The 19,828-nt window shown below is 43.3% G+C and overlaps 1 non-coding gene across 1 annotated transcript; it reads left to right on the top strand.

Annotated features, from left to right (window-relative positions):
- The first annotated feature begins 10,797 nt into the window (after positions 1-10,797).
- Positions 10,798-10,870, top strand: trnav-cac (transfer RNA valine (anticodon CAC)). The gene has a single exon. It is a non-coding gene; the product is annotated as a tRNA-Val (tRNA).
- The last annotated feature ends 8,958 nt before the right edge of the window (positions 10,871-19,828 follow it).

Raw genomic sequence — 19,828 nt, 5'->3', positions numbered from 1 at the left:
TCAACTAACGTTACATAGACTCGTTAAATTTCCTCCCCATGAAATTGAGCGCTTTGCCTAAGGCTCTGGGTTTTGAGGCTCAGAAGAAAGGTTGGTTCTGCCATTTTTTTAATACTAAGGACACTCAAAATTATCGAGGGTCCTACCCGCCCGCCTCTTATTATGGGGTTGATACTATGATGTCTCATGAGAGGGAGGAATTCTTTAAATGGTACAATACGGTTAAGGGAGGTGTTTTTGATTTCCGAGAAGAGATGGCCGCTTATTGTAAAAATGATGTGGTGATCCTTAAAGAAGCCTGTGTGCGTTTCCGCGCCGAGGTTATCAACACATCGGGTCTCGACCCTTTGCAAAGTGTGACCATAACGTCTCTCTGCATGAAAATGTATCGGTCCAATTTCTTGCAGAAAAACACTATAGCGGTCACCACTTCTGACAACTATCGTGCTAGACAAAAGAACTTTTCGACTGTCTCCATACAGTGGCTGGAATACCTGAGTGCCCGGGATAACATCTTCATCAGACATGCTTTAAATCAAGGGGAAGTCAAAATGGGGCCTTACTACTTAGACGGTTTTAGCGACGTGTTCGGGCGGCGTACCGCTTATGAGTTTGCAGGTTGTATTTACCATGGCTGTCCTCAGTGCTTCGACCCAAACACCTTTAACCCCGTAACACAAAAACTCTGCGGTGATATGTACTATGATTTCCAGGAACGAATTGATACTTTAAAAAACACCTATGGTTTGAACGTGCTGGTGATTTGGAAACACGAGTGGACGACCCTGAAGCAACAGGAAGCGGGGGTACAACGGTTTATGGAAACCTTGGACTTTCCTGAACGTCTAGAGCCCCGGGATGCGTTATTTGGGGGTCGAACCAACGCCCTCTGTTTACATTATGAGGTAAAGGAGGGTGAGAGAGTAGATTACTATGATTTCACCAGTCTGTACCCTTATGTCAACAAGACCAAAATGTACCCGGTGGGGCGTCCAACCATTGTTTATCGTGACTTTCTCGAAATTGGACATTACTTTGGTTTGATCAAAGTCACCATGTACCCTCCTCGCGAGCTGTTCTTACCCGTGTTGCCTTACAGGTGTTCGGGAAAATTGATGTTCCCTCTGTGTAGAACGTGTGTGGAAACTGAAAATCAAACTACCTCTTGTCTGCACAGTGATGAAGATAGAGCGCTGACGGGTGTCTGGTGTAGCATTGAGCTTGACAAGGCGGTGTAGAAAGGTTACAGAGTCGGTAAGGTGTATGAGGTTTGGCATTTTTCTGAAAAATCTGATACTCTTTTTGCTGATTACATTATGACCCATCTGAAAGGGAAACAGGAGGCATCGGGCTATCCCTCATGGTGTGTTGACTCCGCGGCCAAAGAGCGATACGTTCAGCAATATTTTGAAAAGGAAGGGATCCGTCTAGAGCCGGGGAACATAACTGTAAACCCCGCCAAGAGACAAATGTCCAAACTGATTTTAAACAGTCTGTGGGGTAAGTTTGGGGAAAGAAATTACCGTCTAAACACAACCTTGATTAAAACCCCTGAACAGTTTATAGAATTTACGTTTTCCAAACAACATGCAGTATCACACTTTCAATTCTTAAATGACCACGTGGCACAGGTCCAGTGGAGGGCCCCTAAAGATTTCCCCACCAAACAGGGGAACGTTAATGTTTTCATAGCGGTTTTTACCACGGCTTACGCCCGGCTTGAATTGTACAACTTAATGGATCAGTTGCAGGAACGCACGCTCTATCATGATACTGACTCTGTAATCTTTGTCACCAGGCCAGGGGATTGGGTCCCTCCCCTCGGGGACTACCTTGGGGAGTTAACGAGCGAACTAGATCCTCAGGACCACATAGTGGAGTTTGTTTCAGGGGGTCCTAAGACGCATACAGAACGGCTGCGGGTAAGACCTGTATGAAAGTTAAGGGTTTCACTCTGAACCATTGTAACAACAAGCTCATTAACATCAAGTCTCTGACGACCCTGGTAGAAAGTTTTGTAACCGAGAAAGACGCGCCTCCTCGTGAGATTATTACAGCCGGAAATCATATCTATCGCAATAAAAAGGGGTACACGTTGGAAAATAGATCACTAAACAAACGGTTCAGGGTGGTGTACAATAAAAGAGTCTTGAAGACTGATTATACCACTCTGCCTTATGGATATTAGTGGTGGTTTTGATAACAGACTTCAACACCCTTTCTCCTGTATTATAGCCGGTCCCTCCAATTCGGGGAAGAGCTATCTTATAAAGAACATCATAGAAGATGTGGACGCAACCGTGTCCCAAGCTCTTGACAACATAGTGTGGTGTTACTCTTGCTGGCAACCTCTCTACGATGATTTGGCTTCGAAAAAAAATAATCTGTAATTTGTGCAAGGTCTCCCCGCCTCGTTGTGTGACGATGACTTGTTCCCGCCCGGTCAAACTAATCTAGTGATCCTTGATGACCTGATGGAGCAGGCCGGTGACAACAGTGAAGTGGAAAAAGCTTTCACAAAGTACACTCATCATAGGAATTTAAGTATTATTTATTTAGTTCAAAATCTATTTTTTCAAGGTAAAAAAAGCCGCACTATTAATTTATATGCCAATTATATAATTCTTTTTAAAAACCCCAGAGATAAACTACAGGTCACCGTCTTGGCTCGTCAAATGTACCCTAACCAGACCAAGTTCTTTTTGGAGGCATTTGAGGATGCCACCAAAAAACCCTACGGGTACTTGATTGCGGACTTAAAAGCACAAACCCCAGAAGACTTTCGCCTCAGAACAGGTTTGTGCCCGCCCGATTGGCCGGCAGTGTATGTGCTAAAGAAAAGGAAATAAATAAGAATGTCTGTTCGGATTAAAAGAAATCTGCCACTTTTGCAAATGTTATTTGAGGGGAGCCCGCGCCATAGGAAAGCTGTGCTGGCAGGGGCCCCCTCGGATTTGATCGAGACCCTGTGTGAAATAGCTTTTAACATCTTACGCGGTAATATACCCCTAACCCCTTCTCAACAATCTAAACTCAAAAAACAAAAAGCGGTTATCAAGATCATCGCTAATAAGAAGTATTCTATTAAAAGAAAAAGAAAGAAGATTAATCAAACCGGGGGTTTTATAGGACCGCTGTTGAGCATAGCCGTGCCTTTCCTAACCAGTCTTCTAGCTTCCAGAGTGGGTTAATAATGGAATATGCTCAGAAAATGTTTTTGATCCCTAAGGAGCAGCTTGAGAAACTGAGAAAAAATGTTGTCGGGCCAGAGCCCATTAGACAAATGGCCGAAAACAACCTGGACTCTGAAATGAAAGCTATACAGGCCAGGGCCGATTTAAATCAGTATTCCAAAGCCCAGTTGTATACCAACATGTTACAGCGCTACCTCCGTCTGGTTAGACAGGGTGAAAAAGATCAATACATTTTAACTTTAACCATGGCCTCTCAAGAAAATGGTTCTGGGGCTGATGCGGGGGGTTCGGTTGATAAAGATGTTGCGGTGACCGAACCTGTTGAGAGTTCAGAGGGAGATGTTGTAACGGATGTTTTGAGAAACATGCCGGCCAGAAGCAAAAGACATGCACAATATATCCTGCACAAAATGGTTCAGAAACCGCGGGTAACGGCTTGGAATGAACAGGGTGAATTTGTTTTTAAGGGACAACTGATCAAAGGTTCACACGTTTGATTTGTTGAAGAGTGTCACTAGCACTAATAAGGTACCCGATAGTCGCCGACCTGTAGGCTGGAATGCTTTCCTACAGGCGATGGCCTGTCTGAACATGCCCCAATCAACAGTTCCTAACCAGGAAACGCGATAAAAAATCCATCTGTGTAAAGAGGTGGAGCCTGATCTGACTCCGATATCTCATTACTCTGACCGTGCTGAGCGACCATCCTCAGGATCTATCCATCGTTGGGAAGCTTATTAATCTCATGTTTTTATTTGTCTCCCCTGTAAATAATGACCCGACAAACAATTTTTTTTTTTTTTTTTTTTTTTTTTTCAAATGTTGTACATTTATTTATACCATAACCCCTGCTTTGTATAAGAATTGTGTTGAATAAAAACAAAACTAATGATTCAAAGGCTGTTTTCATTATTTTTTCACCTTAACACGCATGACATCTTTTAAAATCCTCACAAGAACACCCCATCTGTATACATGGCTGGCTAGGGTCGTAAGTCATTGTGTTATAAGGGGGGTCCACAGTGTACTGACAAACTCTGCCACTTTTTTATCATTTTGGCCTAAATCCTCACTGTACAAGGCCATAATATCGGGGTATGACCTTCCTTTAGATCTATGATATAAGAAAAACACACAGTGCTGACCACAAGTGAAGGTCTGAAGACTTTGTACTTGACGACCGCTGTAAATGGTTTCTTGACAGTTGTTGAGCAGAAAGTTATTGATCTTCCGAGGGAAAGGTCTGAAATCCGGGGGGTTTCCATAGGAATCAAAAAATTCACCACGGTGGTCCTACCTTAGATAAATAGCCAGCCAATGTTCTCCGGGCATATTTTTAGGGTGTGTGTTGATTATGTACATTGCAGGTAAATTCTTGATCTTAAATTTAGGTAGCTGATCGCAGGCGTAGACTCCTTGAAACAGTTTCCGTGAGCCGGCCAGGGCATTCATGATGTGGTTGAGCTCTCTGGTGTTCATTTTAATAATAATCATACAGAACGTTTCTCCTCTGATTCACCTCAATAATGTTGTCAAACACAGCATACACGACCATATTTACAGTGCGTGGTAGAGGCTGCTTGAAACGCATCTCCAAACGCATATTGCCCGTCTTCATCAGTGAAAAATGTTGTCCACACTCTTCGTCAGGGGTCAGGTTGAAACCGTACAGGGTGTAACCGCTGCAGTATTCCCGGCGATCGATCAGCAGAGTTTGATCCTTGAGATGGCGACCCGTAGCCAGTACTACACTGTAATATTCACGAACCGCATTGCCGTTTTCAAAGTCAGGTTGAAAAGGTCTGGATGGAACCTGCACACCATCGACGTACAACGCTATAAATTCCGCGTTATAATGTTTAAAGTTAAAGGGGTTCTTGTTGTAAACCCCGGTAAATGCATCATTATCCACGAGACCAATAATAACCTGTTTTGGGAGCTGTCCTAGAAACAGATTTTCCTGGTTCATCACCCGTGTCCCTGCAGTCATATAGACTCTTTCGATCGGGTACTTAACGCCTGCGCGTGTCCTAGTTTAACCGCCGGGGAGACGGACACTTTTTTCACAAACAGCGAGGCCGATAATATGGTCAGTTTATATTTTTCAGTATCAGGGGTCATCAGATAAAAAGCACTTTTACTACGGATCATTTTAATTTTAATGTCTACCCCGTTGAGCATGAGTTTTTCTTGGAAAAATATGTCTGCATTGATATGCCCCATTAGCTCAAAGGTCCTCCCTTCTGTTGAAGAGGCCGTTCTTTTTTGCAAACCCTTATTGAGTCCCTCTGGATCCTTGTCGTCCATAGCTTCCGGGTTGTCTTTGAAGAAAAGGCCGGGGCTGAACTGTTTGCTTAGGGTCTCCTCACTATAATTAAGTTTACACTCCATCATGGCTCTATAGGGGTAAGTATTGCTGCTTTGACTAATGAGCCGATCTCCCAGGGTCACATCCACCTGTGAAAACATGGTGGCCACCGGGTAATTGATGACCCCAGCGTTGGACGTCTTCTCGATTGCATCGCCATCCTCATTAGTCACTTTACAGTTCATTAAAATAAATGTGTTATTCAAATCATTATAATCCTCGCCATTGCCAGCTATAAAAAACTCCAGAGGGGCCATGTCTGAAATTGCAGAAAGAGGGGGAATCTCTACATATATGCTCTTATCTATACTCGTTTGAGTGTATGGAACTGTAAACAGATCCAGTTCTGATTTGACGCATTCTTCCAATAGACTGTGGACAAAAGACATGTTTAAAAGATATATCCTGAGGCTCTATTTTTCTTTCTTTGAGACTTTCTTTTTGCAGGTTTTTTCTTGTGCTGCTTCCTTCTCCGAGTGTTTCCACGATATGTTGGAGAATGAGAGATTCTTCGTTTTTTGTTAGCCACGGATCTTCGTCGCCCTGGTGGACACATGCTGTTTCTTCTTTTACCCCCCCTCCTCGCCATTACCATGAGACCCGAACCCTCCTGATGCTCATGGCTAGCTGCCCGGTTCATAACATTGGTGAACACGTCACTAACAATATTTTTAGCCGCTGATTTCAAGTGGGGTCTGGCTATAGCAAAGCCTCTCTTAAGCAGGGGTACGGCCATTCTAAAGAGACCACGAAAGAGTCCTCCTAGACCGGCGCCATACATTGTGGGGGCTCCTACAAAACCGGGCAAGCCGTTCCATCTTGCATCTTGTAATAATCCACATTGGCGCTAGGATCTACATAACCCCTCGAGGTAGCCATTTTAATAATGTACACACTGTTTCAGGGGTCGAAAATGTAGTTTGACAACTTAACTTTACCGAAGCGGAAGGGTACGTTGATATTCTGATCCGATTTGTCTTCGATCGTGATGTTGTCAAAGTGGGTCTTTGAGACTGGTACGTAGTGTGGCTTGTCATAAATAATTGTGACCATGTCATTGCTTTTACCTTTAATAAGTACATTTCTCAAAAGGGGGACATAACTATCCCCGACCCTCTGGTGGGTTATGATATCCGTATACACATAAAGAGTGTAAAAGCCGCCCCACCACTTCTGAGAACCTGCTCTCTGTGTCAGAATAGAACCCTAATATACGCCCCAGTTGGCCGCTGGTTTGAATGCTAATACCTGGTTTTGACACCTTGTACACTCTGTTGTTAATAGGGTTGTAATATAGCTTGATGTTGGGGGTGCCTTCTGAGAACTGTTTATGCATCTCATCTAATATTTTATCTACATTGTCATAATAACCTCCTTGTATCGTGAATGTCCATTGACTCTTTTTAACATCATCAAAAATGGCGAAGGTGGCATCCTTATCTTGTAAAACAGCCCAAGTGTAAGGATACTGTATTTCCGCCAACCCCACTTCCCACGACCCTCTTAGATCTATAGATTTTCCAAATTGTACCGTGTAACTGGATATTTCATTTTTAGGGTATATATCGAGAGAGGCGTTACTGGGTAGAGTCACGTAGAAGCCTCCTGATTCCATCTTGAGTATCGAGAGTAATGCCCCCAACACACCCGCGGGCATGTTGTTATAAGGATTGAATATCGCAAACCTGTTGTTCCGGGACCCAACTATTGAACTTTTCAGGCCATCCAAGCCATTTCACCAACACATATTTTTTCCGGTTCTGGGTTTTTTCAGCTAATATCTTTTCAACTCTGTATACACTGTCTTTACCCACAATAATTTTTTGTAACTCGGCTTCGTAAAACGTTCCTTCTATATCCTCCCCGTCATAGTCTTTTAACCGGTACACGGGGGGGGCTCTAGCCAACTGTTCGGTAACTGTAAAATATTCGTCAGAAAATGTTTGTTCATAACCTTTGGCAAAAGTACTCCTTAGCTTTGAAACGCGAACCACATCACCGATGTTGAACTTATAAGTAGTTTTTCCCTTCTTAATAAATGGTCCGTATAATTTTGTATAGACCTGAAAAGAATTACTTTGATCAACATCTATAGACTTCATTTTAATACTGGTGTGATACCCTTGGTTGTAAGCATCAATAAAATCCTGAACTTTATCAAAATACTTGAACGTGTTGACCGCTGTAAAATATCTCCACATTTTGGTCTTTATGGTGCGGTTAAACCTCTCCACTACCGATGCTTTAAGCTCATTTCCGGTGGTGAAATGATGTATTTTGTGTCTCTTCAGTAGATTCTGAAATTCTCTGTTGAGAAACTTTTTTCCTTAATCAGTCTGCAGTTTTTTAGGACATCGACCCTGGGACAATATATCCTCAAAGACCCTCGTCACCGCTCAACCTGTTTTATTATGTAGAATTCGAGCCCAGGCATATTTTGATTAAACATCGATACACATCAACATCAATTTGTGACCATTGTTATGTTTTGATAAATTTGACATATCGACTAGATCCATTTGCCATTGTGAGTCTATGTCAGTTGCATATACGCGGTTTCTTTTAAAGTTAATCCTGAGAGGTTTATGTAAGGTATAGGCGTCTTGTTCCCGTAACCATTCTGAAACAACCACATCATTAACCTTCACTCCGGCCTCAGCGAGTCCTCTTTGAAAACCCTTCTTACCCGCCAAACCCCCAATCTTGGCTGGGTTGTAGTATAGTTCCTGCATTTGGGGAGCTTGCCGAGTCATTCTGTCAAATAACCACACAGACCCACACTATGCGCAAAGTTTTTATACAAGGTTTTTTATTCAACTTCAGGAGAGCAGATACCCCTTTTTAGACATTTGAGAAAAGTATAACATACACAACAATTTTTTCTACGGTCCAGACAAAAAGAAATCAGATGATTGGTTACTTGATCTATATCAACAAATATACCTGTTTCTTTATCTTGTAGGCACACACCTCAGTTACATATGTAAATAAAACAACAATATGACCTATTTTAAAATTAAACAGAGGTGTATTAAACTTGCTCAGTAAAAGGTCATACAGATGTTGATGAAATGGCCTAATATCATTCTTGGCCCCCTTGAGCGCTTCATCCCAGTGTTCGTACCCCCCGATCTTTGTTACAGCAGCCATTAACTTTTCCAGGTTTGAAAGTTGATCCTCATCGATGGTTAAATCTGTAGAGAAAAGGCTCGCGTTGGCTACTTTTCTGTCAAGCACATGGTGTAATAGCGCTCTCAGGTTAGCTGCAGAGTGTTGATGACAGAACCAGTTGCAGAAGCAGTCCAGAACATTCCCCATGTTCAAAGTCCCTTAGTTCAGGTCAGAGTCTGAATCAGTGGCGTAGATGTCGAATTCTTCGTCGCTGTCCCCAGCTTTAACTTCTTTACGGAAGAAATAAGCTTTTAGCTTGCCAGCGGTTTTTCTACTCGGCTCATCCAGGTCATTGAGCAGCTGCCCAAGTTTCTCTATTATAAACGGCTCCTTTTTCAGCTCCAGCAAAATCTCATCTATGATTTTCTGGACTTGTCCCGCAGTGACATGTATGTGGGAGTAAGACAGCGCCTTGATTAGTGCCGGTTTCAGCCACGGTTTGTTCAGTCTTCTGTAAAACACGTTGAAATAGAACAGGAAATAGTAACGGTCTGGTTCAAACAAACAACTGTGTCTCAACTGACTGGGGTGATTCACTTCACACCCCCGACAGACTTCTTTCAGAGCTCGGTCGATGAGAGCACTCAGAATATACACCAGGGTGCTTTTAACCACTCTGCTTACTTGGTCACATACCCCGGGCATAAATCCTTCATCTTCATCACGCCCCCGGGACTGTCCGATGCTCATTGGTTCGCCTGGTGGTTTGTGGGGTGTTTCTACATCCATTGGACTGACCCCCTCCTGAGACGCACAGACGGTAGACAGTTCGGGAAAATCGAGGCCCTCCATGAGCTCCAGAGGCTGGGGATCCCCGAGACTCATTTGGACATCCATCGCACCGCATGTTGTTTCGTCCTGAGGGACCGGGGTCTGAGGTCTTGGAGAGTAACCGCAGTCAAAGGGTTCCAGAGTGTATACAAAATCTGGGGAATAGAACCAGGGGTGATCCCGGGTTTGAAGAGGCCTGTAGAGCCTGTCGACGTCCGCAGCTTTCGGGTAAGACATTCTCTTTAATTTTAAACCATGATTGAATTGTTGCGCCTTTTATCCTATCTCTTCACTACGTCATGACACACCGCCCTCTTAGAAGAGAGTAGCCCCTGAGCCGTCAGACCCCCCTCCAAAACCCCACACGTCGTCTGTTTTATCATCGTCGTCGTCATTCAAGGGGGATATATAATCCATAATCCAGCATATTCTCCTTCTAACCAAATCCAGTTGCGAACATTTGGTCAAGATGTCAAATCCATCATTTATACAGTTTATGACCTCTTTCAAGAACGGCCAGTCCACGGCGTCAAACATCATTTCAGTAACCTGTTTTTCTGGATCCTCTTGCCCTTGAGCAATGCAAAATAGGTCAGTGAAAATAGAAACCTTTATCTCACAGGCTGGCCCACGGGAAACGCCTGTGCGCGTTTTACCAGCCTGCTTCGATGGGAGCCATTCGAAACGCTAGGACAGGTCGGTTTCCGTAGTGTAGTGGCTATCACGTTCGCCTCACACGCGACAGGTCCCCGGTTCGAAACTGGGTGGAAACAACCCGCGGTGCACATATGCCAGTGCCGTGTTACCCGTCCTCATCTCTCTGCCCCAAGGCCGGCCGTTGTTTTCTCTTCCTCGGAGTGGCAAGAAATCCTGACCTTGAGAACTAATGATCGAAGAAGGGTAGCTTTGCGAGGCGCTGGAACTGACACTTTTAAAATCGATACATGTTGTTGCTGTTACAATACGACCGTAGCAGGATCGGCGACATTGCTGTTACTCTTATGTAGTTGAAGGCGCAGTATAGCTCTGATAGTCTGGTGGTGAAGGAAGACCACCAGCCGTTTGAACAAGCCATTCAGCATCACCTTGTTGGGCTAAGTGCAGGCACTGTCAGAGCGCAGGGCGTCCTGCCTTTGAAAGAGTTTCCAAAGTGTCCTGATGTGCCCTTGAGCATTGCAAAATAGGTCAGTGAAATTAGAAACCTTTATCTCACAGGCTGGCCCAAGGGAAACGCCTGTGCACGTTTTACCAGCCTGCTTCGATGGGAGCCATTCGAAACACCAGGACAGGTTGGTTTCCGTAGTGTAGTGGCTATCACGTTCGCCTCACACGCGAAAGGTCCCTGGTTCGAAACCGGGCGGAAACAACCCGCGGTGCATGTGTGCTAGTGCTGTGTTACCTGTCCCTGTAACGCGGCCGGCCATCGTTTTCTCTTCCTCGGAGTGTCAAGAAAGCCTGACCTAGAGAACAGACGATCACAGAAGGGTAGCTTTGCGAGGCGCTGGAACTGACACTTTTAAAATCGATACATGTTGTTGCTGTTACAATACGACCGTAGCAGGATCGGCGACATTGCTGTTACTCTTATGAGTAGATAGTTGGGTTTTTTGGGCGCGGCCTATTTTGTTATGACGTATGCCCTAAGCTTATTAATATTCCTACGTCATAATTGGGGGGCGTGATTTTAGGTAGAGTTATTTCCTTAATTATTCCTACGTCATATCCGTCAGAAAGTGTACACCCATAAAACCCTGAACAACAAGGCCGCCCATAACCTGTTGTTCTTGTTGTTCTTGTTGGTCAACTGTAGAGTGTGAATGGGTCGGCTCTTCCTGTAGTGGTTGGGGGTCTTTTTTAAATATACATTTAATGGTTTAGTAAATCTAAACCGTTATAAGATCAACAAGTTCTGTTGTCTGTAATGGTCCCAGGTCTTAACAATGCCAATTTTGAATTGTGCGTTTATCATATTCACACTGTCTCTGTCTGTCTTTCTCTCTCTCTCGCCCAATCATTTTATAAAATTCAACAAGTTCTGTTGTCTGTTATGATCCCAGGTCCTAACAATGCCTGTTTTGCATAGGGTACTTATGTTATCCACACTGTATCTGGCTCTGTCTCTCTCCTCAAATTTAATTAAAAATTAAATTAAAAAAGAGGGTGTGTGTGTGGGTGTTTGTGTGTATAGGTTAATTGTTTTTGTAAAAAAAAAAAAAAAAAAGCTGTGGTTATATTTTATCTCTCACATAATGTGTTCAGTCGTTTTACTTAAATACATTCTAGGGTCTTAAAGCTCATAAGAGTTAGACTTAAGATAAGGATATGCTTTTAAGGTATTTTAGCAGTCTCAATCCCTGATGATAAGGAATCGTTTAAAAAATGAAAACAACTGATCACTCAATGCTAAATAGATCACAACACTCAAGGCTAAATCACTCACACCATGGGGGGCGGGGGTGTGCTCAGACAACAATAGGTATGGCGTGTGGTATCAAAACATTCAGAATACTTTTAACCTATATAATTTATAAGCTTTGTAAAATAAACCCAAATATCTCTTTTGCGGGGATAAACGCTGTTCTGAGTAGTTTGTGACTTGTTTAATACCAAACAAAGCATCGCTATAAAAAAAAAAAAAAAAATCACTGTAAAAGCGCTAGTTATTTTTGATCTTTATAGTTATTTTCTAGGCTCAGGTTGTTTTTTAGCGCTTATAAAGGCCTGAAATATTCTTAGTGGTTGTTGACTATAGGTCTTGATGCTTAAAAATGTTTTTTTGAGAGACCAAAAGGTTCTAATAAAAGTTTAGAGTAGAGAGGAGAGAGATCGTCTCCATCTTGGTTTCTATTTGAAATTTGATGCAGTGTCATTTTATTGGTTGGTTTTGATATGTTAATTGGTAACAGGGTGGCACAAAGGCCAGACCAGAACAATGCCTTACAAGCAGATCCGGCATGTGGCCATCATTTTAAGTATGAAGGTCTGGTCTTCAGCTCGACAGACTCATACTGACCTTTCGATTTAAGACTAAAGATCAACAATGTCTGGAAACAACATCAGCGATTCGATTTAAACGAGTTTTTAGGCAAGTCTTCAGATTATTTTCATTGACTCAGAGCGTGTTGTGTGCATGTATTGTAAATAAGGCTATAACATCTGTTTTAAGTTCTGTAAAATTATTTTTCAGCCAGTCAACAGGAGTTAATTCCCAACGCTGAGGAGATCATCTGGAACAACGACGGTAAGATTTTTGTGTTTGCGCTCATGGGTTCTTATGCATGGGTGTGTGTGGTTTTGAAGCGGCTCATTAGAGTTATGAAAACGTTTTAATATATATTAATGCCGGTCTCTTTAATTACACAGAAACTATCGAAAGGCCTGTGATTAATGTCTCCGAGGATCGACCAAGAGAAGTGGTTGTCCCTAGACAGGCTGTCTGCCGACCGGGTAAGAACTAAACCCCTGTTTGTTTGTATAACGTTTCTGTAAGATGTTTGAGTCCAGTTTTGTTAATTTAAAAAAATTATCCTGTCTAACAGTATTAAGAAACGTGGTTCGAGACAACGAAAGGCCTTCCACATCGAGGGCTTGTTTCGTTTTACCTTCGAGAACCGTAACCTTTCAAGAATCTGAAAGGCCGTCAGCCCCGGTATCTGATAGCTGTGAGTATATATCTGCAGCCTGTAAGAGGTTAAAGCTTTTTATAAAGCGGTGTGGTTAAAGGTTAAACATGTCTCTTACCTTCACAGCGGTGCAAAAAGCTAAACCAGCCGAAAAACATAAGAAACGATTATTCTGTGGAGGTAAGTAAGATCTTTCAAACTTTAATGTTTTTAAAAGGGCTTTGTTTGCCCGTTGAGGGCTAATATTTAAGCGATGGGTGACCGTTTCCTGTAGGGCGGGGGGTTCTGGGAAAGATCTTTAGAAGTCCGGACAGGTCTAGGCTTGTTTCTGGGGAACGTGTTTAGAAATGACCGATTGCCGTACCGTCTGGTTAGGAAGTAAAGCCGTCCGAAAGGGTTTAGTAAGTTGTTTGGCTTATCTCCCGCTATTATACTTCTGTTTTAAAGTGGTTGTAGGAAAAGGCTTGAAGGTGTTCATTGTATTTAATATTTAAACAGATCGTGAAAACGTTTGTGAAACAGGAAGTCCCGGGATCAGGAAGCGTTTACACTTGGAAGGTTCGTTTAAAAATGAAATGTTGTTGTGTGTGTGTGTGTTTTATTAACAATATTACAGTTTTTAAAGAAACATTTAAGAAACAGTTTATTTACAGCGGCTTCTCTGTTTTACATTTATTATCAAGTCCTAATAAATATATTGTCTGTAAATAATAAGGCGTTGTAGTGAATGTCTAAGGCTATTTTCAAAGGTTTAAAAAAGCTAAAGGTTTTGAATGTCCTGGACATGTTGTTTTAAGTTTGATTTCTGTCGCCGTTTAAAGATGTAAATGTAATGTATATTTTTATTCTTCCCAAGACTCTTGGGATAGTCATTCTGTGGATGAGCTATTGAGGACAATTACCCCGTCTAAGTGGGATCAAACATCTTTCCCGGTGAGATCACCGAGAGGATCCCCCACGGTGGTCTTGGAGACCCCCCAACATCTACTCAGGCCACAGCCTTCTGGGGGTAATTCTACACCCCAGATTCAGCCCGCCGCATTGTCGGGCGGAACAAATACAGGCATCCAACAACCTCAGGGGTCGCCGTCAGTCAGGGCTGACACACCACCCAACGACGGCCTGGTTTCAACATCGTCCCCCCAGACCCGTTTCTTGGCTACAGAAACGCGGAACAGTACCCCGCGCTTGGCCAGGGTGTCACCGCAAAGGCCTTCTTGGTCTCCGTCCATGAGTATACACTCGCTCCTTACCTCCTTCGACCGAGATTTACCGGAGCGACCATCCTTTGAAGCTGAGCCAGGCCACCAGCCCCCGGAGCTTCTTCCTGAAGGTCGGCATGAGTTGCTACATACTTTGTTACAAAATCAAAGACTTGTGTTAGTGGGGCAAAACCTGCTGATAGAGAGCCAAAACACCCTTATTAATACCCTTACTAACGAATTGTACCGTATTTAATGTTTTAATAGACACAAAACGCCTTACTATTGTGGGTTGTTGGAAAAATAAAAAATAAATTAAAAAATGTCCTGACTTGGTAAAAGAACTCACAAACTAAAGGATTATGAACAAGCTAGGGCCCCAAAAAGACCTTCCCGAGAGAACATCCCCGGCCCTGTTGTGAACTCCTCTGATGTCCCAATGAACCTGGAACTATTACAAATGATAAATGATTTAAATAACCCCCAATTACCACCGATAGAATGTGAATTAACAGACTTACCGGTGAACCCCGACCTGTTACAGATGGTCAATGATCTAAATAACCACCTCCCACCGGTAGCGCTTATAGAGGTTCACCCCCTAGTTCACCCCGATTTGTTTGAAATGGTGGAGGCTTTGGAGGAGCTACCCCGACCAAATTCTGCCCCTATTATAAATGATTTGAGACAATTAGAACACAGGATGGCGGCAGAAGCAGCCATCACTATAGAGGAGGGTCTTGACATTAACCGGTTGGATATCTTTGAAGGACTTTTACAGGCTTTAAATGAGCCTCCTCAAAAAGGGGGTTTTGTAGATGTCAGCAGTGGGGGTGTTCGGAATTTGGAGGGTTCTGGGACTGATAAGGCTGTGGAGGACATGCTCTGTGAGAATGTAGGGGGTGAAGGCTTTGTTCAAAATGATGATGTGTCCAAGAGTACCAGTGATCCCGTGATTATAGATAGACCGGCCTATAACAATTTTGAAATGATTCAGCGTTTTAATTTTGCAGAACTTTTAAATTGTGACAATTATGCAGAAATATTTGTCAACATATACGAGGCCTTGCAGAAAATGCTTGAACAGGTTGCTGAAAGGGTCAGACCTCGAGATGTTGTACAGTTAGAACTCAGAGGGGATGATTTGTTTAGCAACCTATCTGTAATGCTGAGTGGAGATAATTTAGACGTCTGGCTAAAATCGAAGCATTATTGCAAAGTAACGCAGCCATCATAGCTGATGAAAGTCTGTCTCTGGTAATGAATGTGGTTCGTAACCCTGAGGGTGGGGTGCTTAGAAGTCTGTCGAAATGCTTGAAGAACGACATAATTAGGACCAAGCTCAGGCAATTAGTGGTGAGTTCCAGTGGGGACAATAAGCTCTGTTTTGCTTACAGTTTAATAAAATTACTCACCCCCGACATGCCTGAACCCCAAGCTCTGCAAGAGGCTTTAATGCTTCATCAGAGGGCCGGCTTAAACTCTCAACAGATGGTTGCCTTTTCAGACATCACCAAGTTTGAGGAGTTGTTGTCTTTAAAAATTGTTGTGTGGTACCATTGTGAGGTAAAGGAAGTATTTGTGAAATTTCAGACACATGCTGAAACCCATACACAGACACTGTTTCTCTTCCTAAGTGATAGTCATTACTTTGGAATAAAGAGTTTGACGGCTTTTTTGGGTTGTTCGTATGTTTGTCATTGTTGTTATAAGGCCTTCAATGATAAGCTTAAGCACCGCTGTGACGGTTACTGTAACGTCTGATTCAATCCCCAATGTTGTAAGGGTTTGGCCCCTACCATCCGATGAAAAGATTGCTTAAGGATTTGTCTCTCTGCGTTCTGTTTTTCCGAGCATAAGGTACAGAGGGCCGCTGCTGAGGGGGTTAAAAAACTGAGTTATTGTGATCAAACTAAATATTGCCCGCAGTGTTGCCTCCAGTACCGTTTTCATGAGGTTAAACCACACAAATGTCTGGAGCCGAGATGCAGGATCTGTAATGCTGATTTAACCCCGGGGTCCGAACACCAGTGCTTTATTCAGCCGGTTAAAAAGGAGCCGCCGCACAACCGGTATGTCTTTTTTGCTTTTGAATGCCGGCAAGAAAACGGGGTCCACGTTGCTAATTATATACACTGTATTGACATGTTGGATCGTGAGTGGTCAGCTAGCGGTGAGAGTTGTGTCAGGGAAATCATTACGCGGTATCGCGGTCCAAAATACCTCAATTACACATTTATTGCCCACAATGCTAAGGGTTATGATTCTTACATTTTGATGAAGTATCTGGTGGAAAATGGGGTGACCCCAAAAATAATAGCTCAGGGTAGCAAGATCATGTGTTTCACCGACGAAGCTTTCAACTAACGTTACATAGACTCGTTAAATTTCCTCCCCATGAAATTGAGCGCTTTGCCTAAGGCTCTGGGTTTTGAGGCTCAGAAGAAAGGTTGGTTCTGCCATTTTTTTAATACTAAGGACACTCAAAATTATCGAGGGTCCTACCCGCCCGCCTCTTATTATGGGGTTGATACTATGATGTCTCATGAGAGGGAGGAATTCTTTAAATGGTACAATACGGTTAAGGGAGGTGTTTTTGATTTCCGAGAAGAGATGGCCGCTTATTGTAAAAATGATGTGGTGATCCTTAAAGAAGCCTGTGTGCGTTTCTGCGCCGAGGTTATCAACACATCGGGTCTCGACCCTTTGCAAAGTGTGACCATAGCGTCTCTCTGCATGAAAATGTATCGGTCCAATTTCTTGCAGAAAAACACTATAGCGGTCACCACTTCTGACAACTATCGTGCTAGACAAAAGAACTTTTCGACTGTCTCCATACAGTGGCTGGAATACCTGAGTGCCCGGGATAACATCTTCATCAGACATGCTTTAAATCAAGGGGAAGTCAAAATGGGGCCTTACTACTTAGACGGTTTTAGCAACGTGTCCGGGCGGCGTACCGCTTATGAGTTTGCTGGTTGTATTTACCATGGCTGTCCTCAGTGCTTCGACCCAAACACCTTTAACCCCGTAACACAAAAACTCTGCGGTGATATGTACTATGATTTCCAGGAACGAATTGAAACTTTAAAAAACACCTATGGTTTGAACGTGCTGGTGATTTGGGAACACGAGTGGACGACCCTGAAGCAACAGGATGCGGGGGTACAACGGTTTATGGAAACCTTGGACTTTCCTGAACGTCTAGAGCCCCGGGATGCGTTATTTGGGGGTCGTACCAACGCCCTCTGTTTACATTATGAGGTAAAGGAGGGTGAGAGAGTAGATTACTATGATTTCACCAGTCTGTACCCTTATGTCAACAAGACCAAAATGTACCCGGTGGGGCGTCCAACCATTGTTTATCGTGACTTTCTCGAAATCGGACATTACTTTGGTTTGATCAAAGTCACCATGTACCCTCCTCGCGAGCTGTTCTTACCCGTGTTGCCTTACAGGTGTTCGGGAAAATTGATGTTCCCTCTGTGTAGAACGTGTGTGGAAACTGAAAATCAAACTACCTCTTGTCTGCACAGTGATGAAGAGAGAGCGCTGACGGGTGTCTGGTGTAGCATTGAGCTTGACAAGGCGGTGGAGAAAGGTTACAGAGTCGGTAAGGTGTATGAGGTTTGGCATTTTTCTGAAAAACCTGATACTCTTTTTGCTGATTACATTATGACCCATCTGAAAGGGAAACAGGAGGCATCGGGCTATCCCTCATGGTGTGTTGACTCCGCGGCCAAAGAGCGATACGTTCAGCAATATTTTGAAAAGGAAGGGATCCGTCTAGAGCCGGGGAACATAACTGTAAACCCCGCCAAGAGACAAATGTCCAAACTGATTTTAAACAGTCTGTGGGGTAAGTTTGGGGAAAGAAATTACCGTCTAAACACAACCTTGATTAAAACCCCTGAACAGTTTATAGAATTTATGTTTTCCAAACAACATGCAGTATCACACTTTCAATTCTTAAATGACCACGTGGCACAGGTCCAGTGGAGGGCCCCTAAAGATTTCCCCACCAAACAGGGGAACGTTAATGTTTTCATAGCGGTTTTTACCACGGCTTACGCCCGGCTTGAACTGTACAACTTAATGGATCAGTTGCAGGAACGCACGCTCTATCATGATACTGACTCTGTAATCTTTGTCACCAGGCCAGGGGATTGGGTCCCTCCCCTCGGGGACTACCTTGGGGAGTTAACGAGCGAACTAGATCCTCAGGACCACATAGTGGAGTTTGTTTCAGGGGGTCCTAAGACTTACGCATACAGAACGGCTGCGGGTAAGACCTGTATGAAAGTTAAGGGTTTCACTCTGAAACATTGTAACAACAAGCTCATTAACATCAAGTCTCTGACGACCCTGGTAGAAAGTTTTGTAACCGAGAAAGACGCGCCTCCTCGTGAGATTATTACAGCCGGAAATCAGATCTATCGCAATAAAAAGGGGTACACGTTGGAAAATAGATCACTAAACAAACGGTTCAGGGTGGTGTACAATAAAAGAGTCTTGAAGACTGATTATACCACTCTGCCTTATGGATATTAGCGGTGGTTTTGATAACAGACTTCAACACCCTTTCTCCTGTATTATAGCCGGTCCCTCCAATTCGGGGAAGAGCTATCTTATAAAGAACATCATAGAAGATGTGGACGCAACCGTGTCCCAAGCTCTTGACAACATAGTGTGGCGTTACTCTTGCTGGCAACCTCTCTACGATGATTTGGCTTCGAAAAAAAATAATCTGAAATTTGTGCAAGGTCTCCCCGCCTCGTTGTGTGACGATGACTTGTTCCCGCCCGGTCAAACTAATCTAGTGATCCTTGATGACCTGATGGAGCAGGCCGGTGACAACAGTGAAGTGGAAAAAGCTTTCACAAAGTACACTCATCATAGGAATTTAAGTATTATTTATTTAGTTCAAAATCTATTTTTTCAAGGTAAAAAAAGCCGCACTATTAATTTAAATGCCAATTATATAATTCTTTTTAAATACCCCAGAGATAAACTACAGGTCACCGTCTTGGCTCGTCAAATGTACCCTAACCAGACCAAGTTCTTTTTGGAGGCATTTGAGGATGCCACCAAAAAACCCTACGGGTACTTGATTGCGGACTTAAAAGCACAAACCCCAGAAGACTTTCGCCTCAGAACAGGTTTGTGCCCGCCCGATTGGCCGGCAGTGTATGTGCTAAAGAAAAGGAAATAAATAAGAATGTCTGTTCGGATTAAAAGAAATCTGCCGCTTTTGCAAATGTTATTTGAGGGGAGCCCGCGCCATAGGAAAGCTGTGCTGGCAGGGGCCCCCTCGGATTTGATCGAGACCCTGTGTGAAATAGCTTTTAACATCTTACGCGGTAATATACCCCTAACCCCTTCTCAACATTCTAAACTCAAAAAACAAAAAGCGGTTATCAAGATCATCGCTAATAAGAAGTATTCTATTAAAAGAAAAAGAAAGAAGATTAATCAAACCGGGGGTTTTATAGGACCGCT

This window comes from Amia ocellicauda, chromosome 11 (genome assembly GCF_036373705.1).
Source record: "Amia ocellicauda isolate fAmiCal2 chromosome 11, fAmiCal2.hap1, whole genome shotgun sequence".
NCBI classification, from domain to species: Eukaryota; Metazoa; Chordata; class Actinopteri; order Amiiformes; family Amiidae; genus Amia; species Amia ocellicauda.
The sequence above is the reverse complement of the archived record's forward strand: the minus strand, read 5'-3'. Positions and strand labels throughout refer to the sequence as shown.